Raw genomic sequence first — 15944 nt, 5'->3', positions numbered from 1 at the left:
GACGGCTTTCCCGGGAAAGCGCACGGAGCACCTCGGTCTGGTGCAACGTCACGCTGGCCTCTGCCACCGCAGGCCCGCCCCACACTGTGCGCCCCTCCCTTCCCTCTGCCTGAGTGAGCCAGAGCCCCCGAATCAGCGGCTCCTTTAAACCCATCCTGTCTGAGCGAAGAACCGACGCCCTCCGGCGACCTATGTGCAGAGGCGGGGCCAGGTCCAAGGCTGAGACACGGGACCTGTGAGAGCAGAGACAGGGAAATCTCTCTGTGCAGCCTCGGAGGCAGCGGATTAAAGCTCCACGGTCCACTTGATGTGCCCTGCGTCTGTGGAGTGCAAGAATGGACAGCGAATCATCCCAAATTGAGGAAGTGGACTTTGAGGACAAGATTTAAGACTTGCCCCCTTTTCGTCTTTTTACAACGAATTATCCCAAATTAAGGAGGTGGACTTAGAGAGCAAGATTTCAGACTTCTCGCCCTTTTCCTCTTTTTACAACGAAGTATCCCAAATTGAGGAGGTGGACTTGGAGAGCAAGATTTTTGATTTTTCCCCCTGCTCTCTTTTTGTGAATGTGTATGTGTATTCTTCTGTGTAAGATTCTGTATAGCTTTGCTTCCACCATATGTCCCAGGGTTCTATCTGTCCGTTTTTTTTTCAAAAATTACTTTTTAATTTTAATAACGCTACTATATTTCATACTTTATTCTATTTTACTTTACCTGCTCTTTCTTTTTTCCTACCTTCACTTCCTCCCTCCCTCCCTCCACCCCTCCTTTCCTTCTTTCTCTCTTTCTTTCCTTCCTCCCTCCCTCCCTCCCTTCTAAATTTCACTCTTTCTTTTTCTTTCCTTCCCCCCTCCCTCCCTCCTGTCTTTCTTTCTTTCTTTCCTTCCTCCCTCCCTCCCTTCTTCCATTCACTCTTCCTTTTTCTTTCCTTCAACCCCCTCCCTCCTTTCTTTCTTTATTTATTTCCACCCTTCCTCCCTCCCTCCCTCCTTTCTTTCTTCCTTCCTTCCTTCCTTTCTTTCCTTCTTCCTTTCTTTCTCTCTCTCTTTCTTTCTTCTACTAATTCTTTCTTTCTACTTTTTCTCCCTTTTATTCTGAGCCGGGAAAATGAAAGGCTCTTGCTGCTGCAGCCAGGAGTCAGTGCTGTGCCTCTGAAGTGGGAGAGCCAACTTCAGGACACGGGTCCACAAGAGACCTCCCAGCTCCACATAATATCAAGCAGCGAAAATCTCCCAGAGACCTCCATCTCAACACCAGCACCCAGCTTCAGTCAACGACAAGCAAACTACAGTGCTGGTCACCCTATGCCAAGCAACTAGCAAGGCAGGAACACAACCCCACCCATTAACAGAGAGGCTGCCTAAAAACATAATAAGGCCACAGGCACCCCAAAACACACCACCAGACGTGGACCTGTCCACCAGAAAGACAAGATCGAGCCTCAACTACAGAACACAGGCTCTAGTCCCCCCCCCACCAGGAAGCCTACACAACCCACTAAACCAACCTTAGCCACTGGGGACAGACACCAAAAACAACGGGAACAACGAATCTGCAGCCTGCAAACAGGAGACCCCAAACACAGTAATATAAACAAAATGAGAAGACAGAAAAGCACACAGCAGGTGAAGGAGCAAGATAGAAACCTACCAGACCTAACAAATGAAGAGGTAATAGGCAGTATACCTGAAAAAGAATTCAGAATAATGATGGTAAAGATGATCCAAGATTCTATTTCCAAGATCGAAAATCTTGGAAATAGAATAGACAAAATGCAAGAAACAGTTAACAAGGACCTAGAAGAACTAAAGATGAATCAAGCATCGAATAAAAACACAATAAATGAAATCAAAAAATACTCTAGAAGGGATCAATAGCAGAATAACTGAGGCAGAAGAACGGATAAGTGAGGTGGAAGATAAAATAGTGGAAATAACTGCTGCAGAGCAAAATAAAGAAAAAAGAATGAAAAGAACAGAGGACAGTCTCAGAGACCTCTAGGACAACATTAAACGCACCAACATTCGAATTATAGGGGTTCCAGAAGAAGAAGACAAAAAGAAAGGGACTGAGAAAATATTTAAAGGGATTATAGTTGAAAACTTCCCTAATATGGGAAAGGAAATAGTTAATCAACTCCAGGAGGCACAGAGAGTCCCATACAGAATAAATCCAAGGAGAAATATGCCAAGATACATATTAATCAAACTGTCAAAAATTAAACACAAAGAAATCATATTAAAAGCAGCAAGGGAAAAACAACAAATAACACACAAGGGAATCCCCATCAGGTTAACAGCTGATCTCTCAGCAGAAACTCTACAAGCCAGAAGGGAGTGGCAGGACATAATTAAAGTGATGAAGGAGAAAAACCTGCAACCAAGATTACTCTACCCAGCAAGGATCTCATTCAGATTTGATGGAGAAATTAAAACCTTTACAGACAAGCAAAAGTTGAGAGAGTTCAGCACCACCAAACCAGCTTTACAACAAATGCTAAAGGAACTTCTCTAGGCAAGAAACACCACAGAAGGAATATACCTACAATAACGAACCCAAAGCAGTTAAGGAAATGGGAATAGGAACATACATATCAATAATTACCTTAAATGTAAATGGACTAAATGCTCCCACCAAAAGACACAGATTGGCTGAATGGAAGACCCATATATATGCTATCTACAAGAGACCCACTTCAGACCTAGAGACACATACAGATTGAAAGTAAGGGGATGGAAAAAGATATTCCATGCAAAAGGAAATCAAAAGAAAGCTGGAGTAGCAATTCTCATATCAGACAAAATAGACTTTAAAATAAAGACTATTAGAAGAAACAAAGAAGGACACTACATAATGATCAAGGGATCAATCCAAGAAGAAGATATAACAATTGTAAATATTTATGCACGCAACATAGGAGCACCTCAATACATAAGACAAATACTAACAGCCATAAAAGGGGAAATCGACAGTAACACACTCATAGTAGGGGACTTTAACACCCCACTTTCACCAATGGACAGATCATCCAAAATGAAAATAAATAAGGAAACACAAGCTTTAAATGATACATTAAACAAGATAGACTTAATTGATATTTATAGGACATTCCATTCAAAAACAACAGAATACACATTTTTTCTCAAGTGCTCCTGGAACATTCTCCAGGATAGATCATATCTTGGGTCACAAATTAAGCCTTGGTAAATTTAAGAAAATTGAAATTGTATCAAGTATCTTTTCCGACCACAATGCTCTGAGACTAGACATCAATTACAGGAAAAGATCTGTAAAAAATACAAACACATGGAGGCTAAACAATACACTACTCAATAACGAAGTGATCACTGAAGAAATCAAAGAGGAAATTAAAAAATACCTAAAAACTAACGACAATGGAGACACAACGACCCAAAACCTATGGGACGCAACAAAAGCAGTTCTAAGGGGGAAGTTTATAGCAATACAATCCCACCTTAAGAAACAGGAAACATTTTGAGTAAACAACCTGACCCTGCACCTAAAGCAATTAGAGAAATAAGAACAAAAAAACCTCAAAGTTAGCAGAAGGAAAGAAATCATAAAGATCAGATCAGAAATAAATGAAAAAGAAATGAAGGAAATGATAGCAAAGATCAATAAAACTAAAAGCTGGTTCTTTGAGAAGATAAACAAAATAGACAAACCTTTAGCAGACTCATCAAGAAAAAAAGGGAGAAGACTCAAATCAATAGAATAAGAAATGAAGAAGGAGAAGTAACAACTGACACTGCAGAAATACAAAAGATCATGAGAGATTACTACAAGCACCTCTATGCCAATAAAATGGACAACCTGGAAGAAATGGACAAATTCTTAGAAATGCACAACCTGCCAAGACTGAATCAGGAAGAAATAGAAAATATGAATAGACCAATCACAAGCACTGAAATTGAAACTGTGTTTAAAAATCTTCCAACAAACAAAAGCCCAGGACCAGATGGCTTCACAGGCGAATTCTATCAAACATTTAGAGAAGAGCTAACACCCATCCTTCTCAAACTCTTCCAAACAATTTCAGAGGAAGGAGCAATCCCAAACTCATTCTATGAGGCCACCATCACCTTGATACCAAAACCAGACAAGGATGTCACAAAGAAAGAAAACTACAGGCCAATATCACTGATGAACATAGATGCAAAAATCCTCAACAAAATACTAGCAAACAGAATCCCACAGCACATTAAAAGGATCATACACCATGATCAAGTGGGGTTTATTCCAGGAATGCAAGGATTCTTCAATATACGCAAATCAATCAATGTGATACACCATATTTACAAGTTGAAAGAGAAAAACCATATGATCATCTCAAAAGATGCAGAGAAAGCTTTCGACAAAGTTCAACACCAATTTATGATAAAAACCCTGCAGAAAGTAGGCATAGAAGGAACTTTCCTCAACATAATAAAGGCCATATATGACAAACCCACAGCCAACATTGTCCTCAATGGTGAAAAACTGAAACCATTTCCACTAAGATCAGGAACAAGACAAGGCTGCCACTCTCACCACTCTTATTCAACTTAGTTTTGGAAGTTTTAGCCACAGCAATCAGAGAAGAAAAGGAAATAAAAGGAATCCAAATTGGAAAAGAAGAAGTAAAACTGTCACTGTTTGCAGATGACATGATACTATACATAGAGAATCCTAAACATGCTACCAGAAGACTGCTAGAGCTAATCAACGAATTTGGTAAAGTAGCAGGATACAAAATTAATGCACAGAAATCTCTGGCATTCCTGTACACTAATGATGAAAAATCTGAAAATGAAATCAAGAAAACACTCCCATTTACCATTGCAACAAAAAGAATAAAATATCTAGGAATAAACCTACCTAAGGAGACAAAAGACCTGTATGCAGAAAATGATAAGACACTGATGAAAGAAATTAAAGATGATACAAATAGATGGAGAGATATACCATGCTCCTGGATTGGAAGAATCAATGCTGTGAAAATGACTCTACTACCCAAAGCAATCTACAGATTCAATGCAATCCCTATCAAAGTACCACTGGCATTTTTCACAGAACTAGAACAAAAAATTTCAAAATTTGTTTGGCAAAACAAAAGACCCCGAATAGCCAAAGCAATCTTGAGAACGAAAAATGGAGCTGGAGGAATCAGGCTCCCTGACTTCAGACTATACTACAAAGCTACAGTAATCAAGACAGTGTGGTACTGGCACAAAAACAGAAAGATAGATCAATGGAACAGGATAGAAAGCCCAGAGCTAAACCCACGCACATATGGTCAACTTATCTTTGATAAAGGCGGCAGGAATGTACAGTGGAGAAAGGACAGCCTCTTCAATAAGTGGTGCTGGGAAAACTGGATAGGGACATGTAAAAGTATGAGATTAGATCACTCCCTAACACCATACACAAAAATAAGCTCAAAATGGATTAAAGACCTAAATGTAAGGCCAGACACTATCAAACTCTTAGAGGAAAACATAGGCAGAACACTCTATGATATAAATCACAGCAAGATCCTTTTGGACCCACCTCCTAGAGAAATGGAAATAAAAACAAAGATAAACACATGGGACCTAATGAAACTTAAAAGCTTTTGCGCAGCAAAGGAAACCATAAACAAGACCAAAAGACAACCCTCAGAATGGGAGAATATATTTGCAAATGAAGCAACTGACAAAGGATTAATCTCCAAAATTTATAAACAGCTCATGCAGCTCAATAGCAAAAAAACAAACAACCCAATCCAAAAATGGGCAGAAGACTTCAATAGGCATTTCTCCAAAGAAGATATACAGACTGCCAACAAACACATGAAAGAATGATCAACATCATTAATCATTCGAGAAATGCAAATCAAAACTACAATGAGATATCATCTCACACCAGTCAGAATGGCCATCATCAAGAAATCTAGAAACAATAAATGCTGGAGAGGGTGTGGAGAAAAGGGAACACTCTTGCACTGCTGGTGGGAATGTGAATTGGTACAGCCACTATGGAGAACAGTATGGAGCTTCCTTAAAAAACTACAAATAGAACTACCATATGACCCAGCAATGCCACTACTGGGCATATATTAAAAAAAAAGTAAAGATAATATGCTAACAATATACATACTATTAGAAATAAATTAAAAAATTGAAGTTTTGTTAACTTTATAGTGATGAACAAGTAAAAATATAATAATTGTTATTAGATAAATATCATGAGAATATGTACATATTATATAGATAGATAGATACACACACATATCTACATGTTGAACAGGGATGCCAGCTATTTTCTAATAGTAATCTATATAATCAGAAATTAGTATACATACAGAAAGGTGCAGTTTTTATTACTTTTTATATAATACATATTTTAATTACTTAATATCATATTGATATATACCTGCTAAGTAACCAAATGTGAACTTTTATTATCTAAAAAGGACTTCATTTCATTTAGACAAAAAGTAAATTTATAGTTGTCGTACTCACTTATCAATTATCAGCAGTTCAATAAGAATTCTGATGTTTAACATGCTACACTTTCTCAAGACCTCTTATTTCAAATCTGATCCTGGATAATACCAATAATGGTAGCCTTCTGCTTTCACTGTAGCAGCATAAAAAAAAAAAAAACGAAACCTACTTTCATAGAGCTATGTTATCCAAAGTTTAACCATAAAGCTAGAAATTTTAAGTTCACATTTTGTGTCCAACATTCCAGAGAGACTGTGCTCACTTGATGGTCACCATTCACATTTACCTCAAAAAACTTTTTTTGAAACTGAGCCACATTTATAGAGACAAGGACAATTGTGATACATCCTTATATTTGCACTCTGAGGGGTTTCAGAATAATCTTCCCCCAAATGCATTACTTTAGCATGCAAACTATTTTGAGCTGAAGACAATGGAAGCCCAAAAGACTCAGGGATAGCTTTTTACCTCCCCCTCAACTGCCTTAAAGAATTTAGATAGAGGGTCTGGTCTAGGAAGAGAGTTATCACCACAGACAACTACAGTGAGTATGGGCTAGGTGTGGTAAAATTGGTGGATAAAAACAGGCTCAGCAGAGCCTGTTTGTTCAAAGTCCTCTCTGTGTGCTACTTTCTCTGCATGACATGACAAACACTTGTTTACCTAACATTTGCATTTCCCATCTCCTGTAAATTGTTTTTCTTCCCTTTGAAGTCCAAGACCCCTATTCCTTCTTCTTAGCTCAGAATGGCAATAAGCCTCAATTGCCTGAATATCAGGGAGCTTCTCATTGTCTTTGTGGGGCTCCTGTATGCACACAATTAAATTAATTTTTCTTCTGTTAATCTGTCAGTGTCAATGTCAATTTAATTAATAGAACAGCCAAAAGAACCTAGAAGGATAGAGGAAAAATTTTCCTTCCCTACAATTCAAAGATGGCCAGAGACACTTAAAGAATGATTCATAATCACCAACCTCTGTGAATCACTTCTAAAATCATTAGCTCATCAAATCATTTCTACCACATAGCTCTATAATTTTTCAAAATCTATGATTCTGTTCAATTCAAATTGGATCAGTAACTAACATGGCTTTTAATCCTCATCAGATTAATTAGCATTTTCAGTTTGAGTCTGAATACCAAACAATGTCCTTGGTTTTTTTTGTTTGTTTTTTTCCCTGAAGTTCCAAGTTCAATGTGCTCAGATATCATGACACATCTGTATGGAAGATGAACCAGCTAAAGAATAAGGATTTTACATGACTTTCCTCATGTTCTGTTTTCTAGATTGATGTTTCCCAAAGCATATTTAGCTGCACAATCAACCTAAGTGATGCTCAGAAGGAAAAAAGGGTTATGTGGGCAATTTTGTACTTCTCCCTAGAGATCCATAATGCCTATTATAATTTTAATAGTTCCAAGAAGACCTGTAGTTAAAAAAAAAAAAAAAGCCTTTGCTTTTAACTTTGCTTAACCCAGTCTTACCCAAACTTACATAACCATAAAACTCTATATGAAACTTTTAAAACACTGATCTGAACCTACAATTTTTTTTAAGATGTTCTCCATAGACTTAAAGATTTCCAGAAGATTATGGTATTGGGACAGAACAGCTTTACTTTTGTATCTATTCTATACTAAAGGATGTGATTATCCAAGTTGAGTGAAAACTCACTACAAGAATCATCAAAATTTAAACTAAACACCCAGGAAAATGGTTTGAATAGGACTTTATCTTGAAAGATAACTAAAGCTTATTTTACATTCAAAAAAATTTAAGCTATAATGTGTTAATTTTTATGATGAACAAATAACAGATCAAGTTGTTATAGAGTTTAAAATTTTTTTTGAAAAGATTTTCATAGCAAGACACATGAGTTTCTTAACTTAATGCTTGACTTTTACATAATTAACATTAAAAAGCCTCTTCAATAATATTCAAAACTCTCATCAATTTTTTCAAAAGCCTCTCTTAATTCTTTGACAAACGTACCTAGCAGTCTTTCTGAAACAACTATCCTACTATTATCTTGAATCCCTTTTGTGGATAGATTTTATGATCACCACATAGGAAACAAAACTTAAAAAACATAGATATAAAGACATGCATTAGAATTAGGAAACTAAATGTTGGGAGTGAAGTGGGAAGGGAAACAGAGGAGATTGTGTGATGTGGCAGTGTGTATTAATCACGCTTTTACTTTCTGTATTTTATGATGCTTTGACATCCTAGTGCCTTGTTAATCCTGGAGATACTGCCCCCTCCAACCAGAGCCAGTTAATTCCTAGAAAGCATAAACAGCTTGTCTGCCAGCATGCCCTTGATAGGTAAGCCAACCAATTCAATTCGCCCCAGGGTCAGGTACCAGACAACTAGAAACCCGTCCTATAGCCCAGAGCCCCCAAAATTATTCAAACCAAACAATCCTAAATTGTTTACCCTGCCCCACCTTGCCTTTCTCCTGAAACTACAGTAAACGATCTGGGTCATGCTGTCCACTCACTCTGCCTCCTGACTGAAGGGGTTCAGAATGAGCCTCCCCAAAATATTCTACTTTAGCACGTGGATTACTTTTGGCTGGAGACAATCAAGGCCCCCAAAACTCAGGAAGAGCTTTTTATCTATCCTTTAAATACTTAAAAGGATTTAGATTAGGGAGCCTGCCTTAGAGAGAGACTTATTACCAGAGATAACTTTCTACCGTGAATGACCTGTCTATATGGCAGGGCAAACATCTAATTACCAAATATCTGCTCTTCTTATTGTCCTGTGAATTACCCTCATCCGCTTTGAAGCCCCTGGCCCTTAACCCATTTCCTAGCTTAGGATGGCATATAAGCCTCAATTGCCCGACTTGCCCTTGGGTCTTAATGTTTTTATGGGCTTCCTGTATGTTCCTAATTAAATTTGTTTTTCTCCTGTTAATCTGTCTTATGTCAATTTAATTAATAGAGCAGCCAAAAGAACCTAGAAGGGTAAAAGAAAAACTTTCCTCCCCTATCTGACCCAACCTGGTACTTCCCCATGTGGTCCTGCAGGACATGGCATGGCTTCTTCTCTTGGAAACTGTTAGCAATAAAATTTCTTTACTTGAATTGACCTCCCCATGTTTTCATTCACCTCTAAAAAGGAAATCCCAGGTACAATCAAACATAGTGGACGTGCTCTCTGCCAGGTCACCATTTACCGATGGCTTTGTATGTAATTTGATCACTTTGCCAATAGTACCTACATAAAATTCACAAAATCTTGCACTTATTGCAAGGTTCAGATTTTACACTTTCAATTTAATTATGTAATGCAGTGGAGACTGTCTAAGTCTTGACCTTGTTAGATGACTTTATTAGATGAACTTAGATGCTCTAACAAGAATGACTCTTTTAGATGGGGAAATACAGATTTGTATTAAACTGGGAGGGATATTTGAGTAGGGATTAAATATGTAATCAGTTCATTGAAGAATATTTTTATTGTATAAGTTGTTTCCCTATCTAACTCATAGTGGCAAAATCTTATATAATGAAATCTCAAATAACTAGGAGCCCCTGTCTACACTCTACATATTAAGGAAATTTACACTTGTCAAGGAAACTTCCATTTGTAAAAGTATGTCCAAGCCAGGAAGAGAACTACACCTAGAGACAACTTATCACCTGAGAGACTCTTACTTGCATAACCAGACAACCCTAGGTACCATACATTTTCTCTCCTTCCTGTAAACCCCTCTCTCCCCAAGAAGCCTAAACCCCCCTTTCCTTTGTTTAGACTAAGATAATGTATAAGCCTCAATCATCTGACAACTTCCTAGGGTCACATTTCATTATAAAACTCCCACATATACATAATTAAACAGCTTTTTTCCCTCTTGTTAATCCGTCTTGTATCAGTTTGATTTGCAGGCCCCAGCCATTGAACCTAGGATAGTAGAGGAACAAAAATTTTCCTCCCCTACAGTAGTCCCAATGAGTGTGAGGAAAACCAAGAAAACATTCTGTTACTACTTTACCATGTTGAATTTTTAAAGAGAAAAAGTAAGTTTCTTTGTCATACCTTAAGGCTTGTTTAATCTAGAATTTTCCCCAGGGCTTTATTTTTATCTTTTATGTACTAGTAAATACAAATTTCAAATAAATCTTCAGTTTTAAATACAATTTAATATCACTATTTTACACTAAGTCTTGAGGGCTGCAGCTTTTTAAAATCGCAATTTTGAAGATATAATGGATGTGATTAAAACTGTGCAAATAATTAATTGAAAAAATAAGACATATAACATATATGAAACCCATAATCAAGTGAGGAAGAATTATTTATATCATAAAAATAAGCCTAATATGCATTAAAATGTGTCCCTATAAATATAGAAGGTTTGATAACCCTAAGTGGCATAATTAGAAAACTTTTTCTTTCATTAATCAAATATTCTAATTAACAAAAGTCATATTTATCCTAAATATTAGTTACTATATTTATACATAGACTAAAGAATCACATCCATAATAAAACTACACTTAATAATTTTATCTTTCCTTTCTGATTTGGAAAATATTTCATGAACTCTCAATGCTTTGGGTCACCATTATAATCATAATTTTTAATTTAGGCATCCAATAAACAAATGCCTCCAACATGGCATATATTACACTAGGTTCTGGAAATACAATCACATATAAAACAAAAGTCTCTGCTCTTGAGAATTTTACAGATCTGCTGAAGGGGCAGATAACTAAATAGGAATTAAAATACACAGTGATATGTGCTATAGTAAGGGTATGCTAAACAGCCTGGGGAGATCAGAGGAGGCTTCCAAAAGAAGGAAACAACTAAAATGAGTAGGATTTGAAAAGCCATTCTGGTCTGTAGACTCAGAGGTAAGAGAGAGTAAAGCTGGCCCCAGGAAGTGGGATAGTGGCAACACATAAAGCCAAATTGGTCACAAGAAGTCAAATCATAAAGGGTTTCTTGGGCTGTGAAGAGTTTAGTAATTATCCTGAAGGTAACAGGGAGCCATTGAAAGATTTTTATCAGAGATATAAAATTATGGATACTGCTAAATATTAGAGGCAGATCATTGCTTAATTAAAATTTATAGAATCCCAAAGGCTCGTAAGTGCGTCAGTTCAAGAGTAATATAAATATATTTTTTTAATGGCATGATTTATTCTATCTCATTCCTATTCATTAAGTATACAATATTTTTCTTTGTTTTTTAGGTAAGAAATATATTTAAATTGGCTAAAATAGACTGCTGTATTATTATGTATCTTATACATTTATATTATTGACAATATGCTTGTATAATATGAAAAAAACAAGATTTCCATCACAGAAGGCACCAGTAAGTCTTTTTTTACAATACTGTGATCAGTTGAAGAATATACAGATTTGAACAAATAAGAAAAACTTGGAGTACTCAAGAGAAGACCATAAAAATTCCTTGAAGAAAGTAAGAGTTACAAGAAAAGGTCAAGAGAGCCAAAACCAATTCACTAAGAAATTCTGAAGAATGTCTTAGAAACTGTCTTAAAACATACTTTTTCTGTTATGAATTAAATAGGCAACATATCTTCTGAGTGCTCATAATCCCCCTTTCTGTCTTCTTTCACTCAAAAAGAAATAAAAGAAAAAAATCCCGATCATCCATGTGAATTATTTCCTGACTTGCAGAGATAGAGAGAAAATGAAATTATTTGTCATCAGACATTTTCTGGTTAATATTTATTTTTAAGATAAATTAATGATTTGCCTACACTAAATATATCAAATACACGTACCTTAAGGGAAACTACTGTATCATTTTCTCGAGTCTTCTTAAGTCTCTTTGATTCTAAAATGTAATTGGTTCTTTTTCTGAATTATTGGTATAATGGGGTTTCATAATATTATAATTTACAATTAAATGTTCAATTATATTTAAATACTAATGATAATTTTTAAGGCTTTTATCTTGGCCATATTAGGAAAAATAAATTCACCTTCCAAAGTTTATTCATAACAATGAATTTTTACTATTATTGGGAAAAATATATGTTTTATAATAAGTATTAACAAGGCAAGATTAATCAAATTTAGCAGATTTTCCCTGTCCATTGCCATGTATACCAATAAAGTAGCAATTATTAAATGACTTCTTATACTTCACAATAGACATTCTGTTAGCTATGAATCTCTAACAACAAACAAACAGTCCCTTAAAAAAAAAAAACTGTATTATAGAAAAGAGGGAGCAAGCTCTGAACAAATAGGTTTGCTTCTGCTAAGATTTTCATCAACTAGCATGTAGGCCTCTCTTCAAGTCCTTCAACCAAGACTAAATAACTAAAAACTGACATTAAAATTGACTAAATAATTTGAAATGATATGTAAGCAAAAGACATAGGCAAGAAAATTTCAAATTAAAAATGTTCAACTCCACCATGTTTTCTAAAGAGACTGGCATGTTTGATGCTGAAACATAGCATAGGATAGTGTTAAGAAACCGAATTCTAATGCAAATTTCTCGGTTTAAATTCTGATGCTTCCACTTACTTGTATGTCCTTGTGTACGTTTATTAACCTCTCTGTATTTCAGCTTTCTCTATGCCAAAGTTTCCTTGTCTGTAAAATGAGCATAATAATCACCTACCTCACAAGATGGTTGTGAAGATTATGTGAATTAATACATGTAAAACATTTCTTTACAATACCTCCATTGCCCTTCTGTTCTGATAAAAACAAATTCTTGTTCCTTGACTTCAGATCTCAGATTTTTCTACCATAACCCTACCACTATACATTTATATGAAACTTTGCATTAAAGATAACTTCAAATGTATAGGAAAAAAGAAAAAAAAAAGGAAAAAATCACTGTCAGCTGAACAGTCATTCAGAGAAGAACTCATGTTTAGGATGCCTAGCAAGTTAGTCATTAAGTGCTCCAAAACTGACAACTATGTTATTTTTACTACATTATTTCATTTACCTTTCCTAAAGAACTTTTAGGGTATTGTTGGTTCTACAGAGGAAGCTGAGGCTTTAGCTAATAAGTTGAATAAGTATCCCAAGGTCATACCACTAGGATTTGAGGCCAGCAATCTTCTCCCTATGATTTTACTGGGCTACTCTGCCCTCCATGAAGAGGAATGGAGAAGACTCCCAAAGATATTTACCAGTCAGAATGGAAAACCTATAGAGATCACTTAAATGGGATACCCAAGTCTTTGTGAGCTGTGGATTCGTAACTTATCTCTCCTCCATTGAGGAAAGATTTGCTAAAGCTCAAAACTTGAATCTTGAAAAAAAGTAACTTTTTTAATATTTTATAAATTATTTTCTCTTTTCATAGGCAAGCCAGCATATTTACAAAAGAAGTTCCTGTTAAATAATCTCATTTAAAGTTGTCTTTAATGCAAAGTTTTGCATCCTGTTTCTTCTTAAAAGAGAATGATTTGACTGTAACATATAGCTTTAAATGATTACGTAAGATGTGCCTGACACGGAGCTGCATCTTTTAAATTTACCATTTCATTTAATCTCTACAACCACAGTAATTTACAAATGAAGAAACTGAAGCAGAAAAAGGTTAAGTAACTTGATGAAGGTCACAAAACTAGTAAGGGCTCACCTGTGATCCAAGCCCTATTGAGCTCTTACTTGCTGTGTGTTTTTCATACTTGTACCTGCTCCCAACTCCTTCCCTAAAATAAACTACACTAAAAAGTATGCATAAACACACACAAATCTAGTGTGAATAGCATGATAAGCAATATACACGAATATAAAACTAAGTGAATATAAATAAATTAAAGAGAAAGTTGGACAACTATACCAAGAAAGATTAAGAATATACAGAATATGTTTTTATGTATATATGAAAATATGCAAATGTTAATACCGGTTAAAACTAGGTGATAGGATAATTTATTTCTTATATGTTTATTTTTTAATTTCCTTTAATGAACATATGTTACTTTTATAATTAGAGACAAGGTTATTTTTTAGAAATTCTATTTTTGTTACAAATATGTGTGATTAATTTTTATTCTACTTTTTGTTCTTTCTTGAATTTTCTCCAATACTATATATTATAATTTTTTATGGACTCTAAATCTTATATTAAAAAAGATTGCATTCTCTCTACATATTGATGTTATTAACTCATCTCGATTACAGCATAAAGAATGGATTTATTTATTCAGACTTGTTAAGTGTATAAATATTCACATATTTTAAGATTTCATACTAGAGGTGTATATAAAATTGGAAGGGATCTAAACCTTGATAATATAAAACTACAACCAAAATATGCTCTAAGATGATGAAAAAAATATATATGTATATATATATGCATATGTGTGTGTGTGTGTGTGTATATATATATATATATACATACATACATACATATGCATATATATATATATATGCTCTCAGTTACTGTCACAGACCTCCTAAAATTATTTGTAATTTCCTAAGTGCTAAGAACACTAGGTGCATCTTTTTTTCTAATATTTGGTCTTTGGTCCCTGTTCCTGACAGAATTCTTCAATTTCTCGGAATTTCCCGATTAATAGCAGTCATTTTTCTTCTATAAGGGAACTCTTGGTGGGCTCCTGAATAGTTCCTGGATGGGGGCTTGTCATCAGAAAGACCAAGCCCTGAGTAGAAGCTTGGAATTTTCAGCTCTCTCCCATTCAATAGGGAACTGGATATGTGGGGCTGGGTATGGAGTTGATAACTGACAACGTCCATGTGATGAAGCCTCTGTAAAAATCCCAAGAGTCTGTGGTTTGGAGAGCTCTGGGGCTGGCAAACACAGGGAGGTGCTGGTAAAGTGGTGCCCCAAGGAGGGCAGGGAAGCTCCAGGCCCTTCCCCACATAACTTCCCCACATCTTTTCCATCTGATGTTCAGCTGTGGCCTTTATCATAACCCTTTATAATAAACTCTTTTCCTGAGTTCTATGAGGTACTCTAGCAAATTAATCAAACCTGAGAAGGGGGTCATGGGAAGCTCTGATTTATAGACAATTGATTAGAGACATAGGTGGTAACCCCTTGACTTAGGATTGGCATCTGAAGTGGGGGAGTAAGGGACAATCTCATGGGACTGAGCCCTTAACCTGTGGATCTGAAGCTATCTCCAGATAAACAGTTTCAGAATGGAGTGACACTGTAGGACACCCAGCTGGTGTCACAGAGATTTGCTGGTCGGGGGGAAAAAATCCCCTACCTCTGGTGTCAGAAGTGCTACAATGGGGGTAGTAGTGTGCAAGCAAAGAGAAAAGAAAGAGGAAGATTTGGGTTTTTTTTTCACATAAGCCTAAGGAAAATGATCTACCTGTAAACATATTCAGGTTTTAGAATTTTTAGAGCTAATTGTTAAATTCATTATGACCCACCATCAAGGCTACAGGTTTCGTTCTCTCTCGCGTACGCACTTTGGACCCTGGCCACACTGCCTCAGGGAAGGCTTCCC

At 36.0% G+C, this 15944-nt stretch overlaps 1 protein-coding gene across 9 annotated transcripts in view; it reads right to left on the bottom strand.

Annotated features, from left to right (window-relative positions):
* The window catches only part of NAALADL2 (N-acetylated alpha-linked acidic dipeptidase like 2), a 1532395-nt gene that overhangs the window by 923437 nt on the left and 593014 nt on the right, over positions 1-15944 (bottom strand). The window contains exon 1 of one of the 9 annotated variants that reach the window (XM_081235900.1): positions 13021-13347. The exons of the other annotated variants lie outside the window; for them this stretch is intronic. The gene's annotated coding sequence lies outside the window, so the exon portion shown is untranslated. Of the gene's footprint in view, positions 1-13020; positions 13348-15944 lie in introns of those variants that run through there. 9 annotated transcript variants of the gene reach the window in all.

This window comes from Mesoplodon bidens, assembly GCF_964165515.1.
Source record: "Mesoplodon bidens genome assembly, chromosome: 5".
Lineage (NCBI taxonomy): Eukaryota > Metazoa > Chordata > Mammalia > Artiodactyla > Ziphiidae > Mesoplodon > Mesoplodon bidens.
This window is presented reverse-complemented; position numbering and strand designations above follow the sequence as displayed.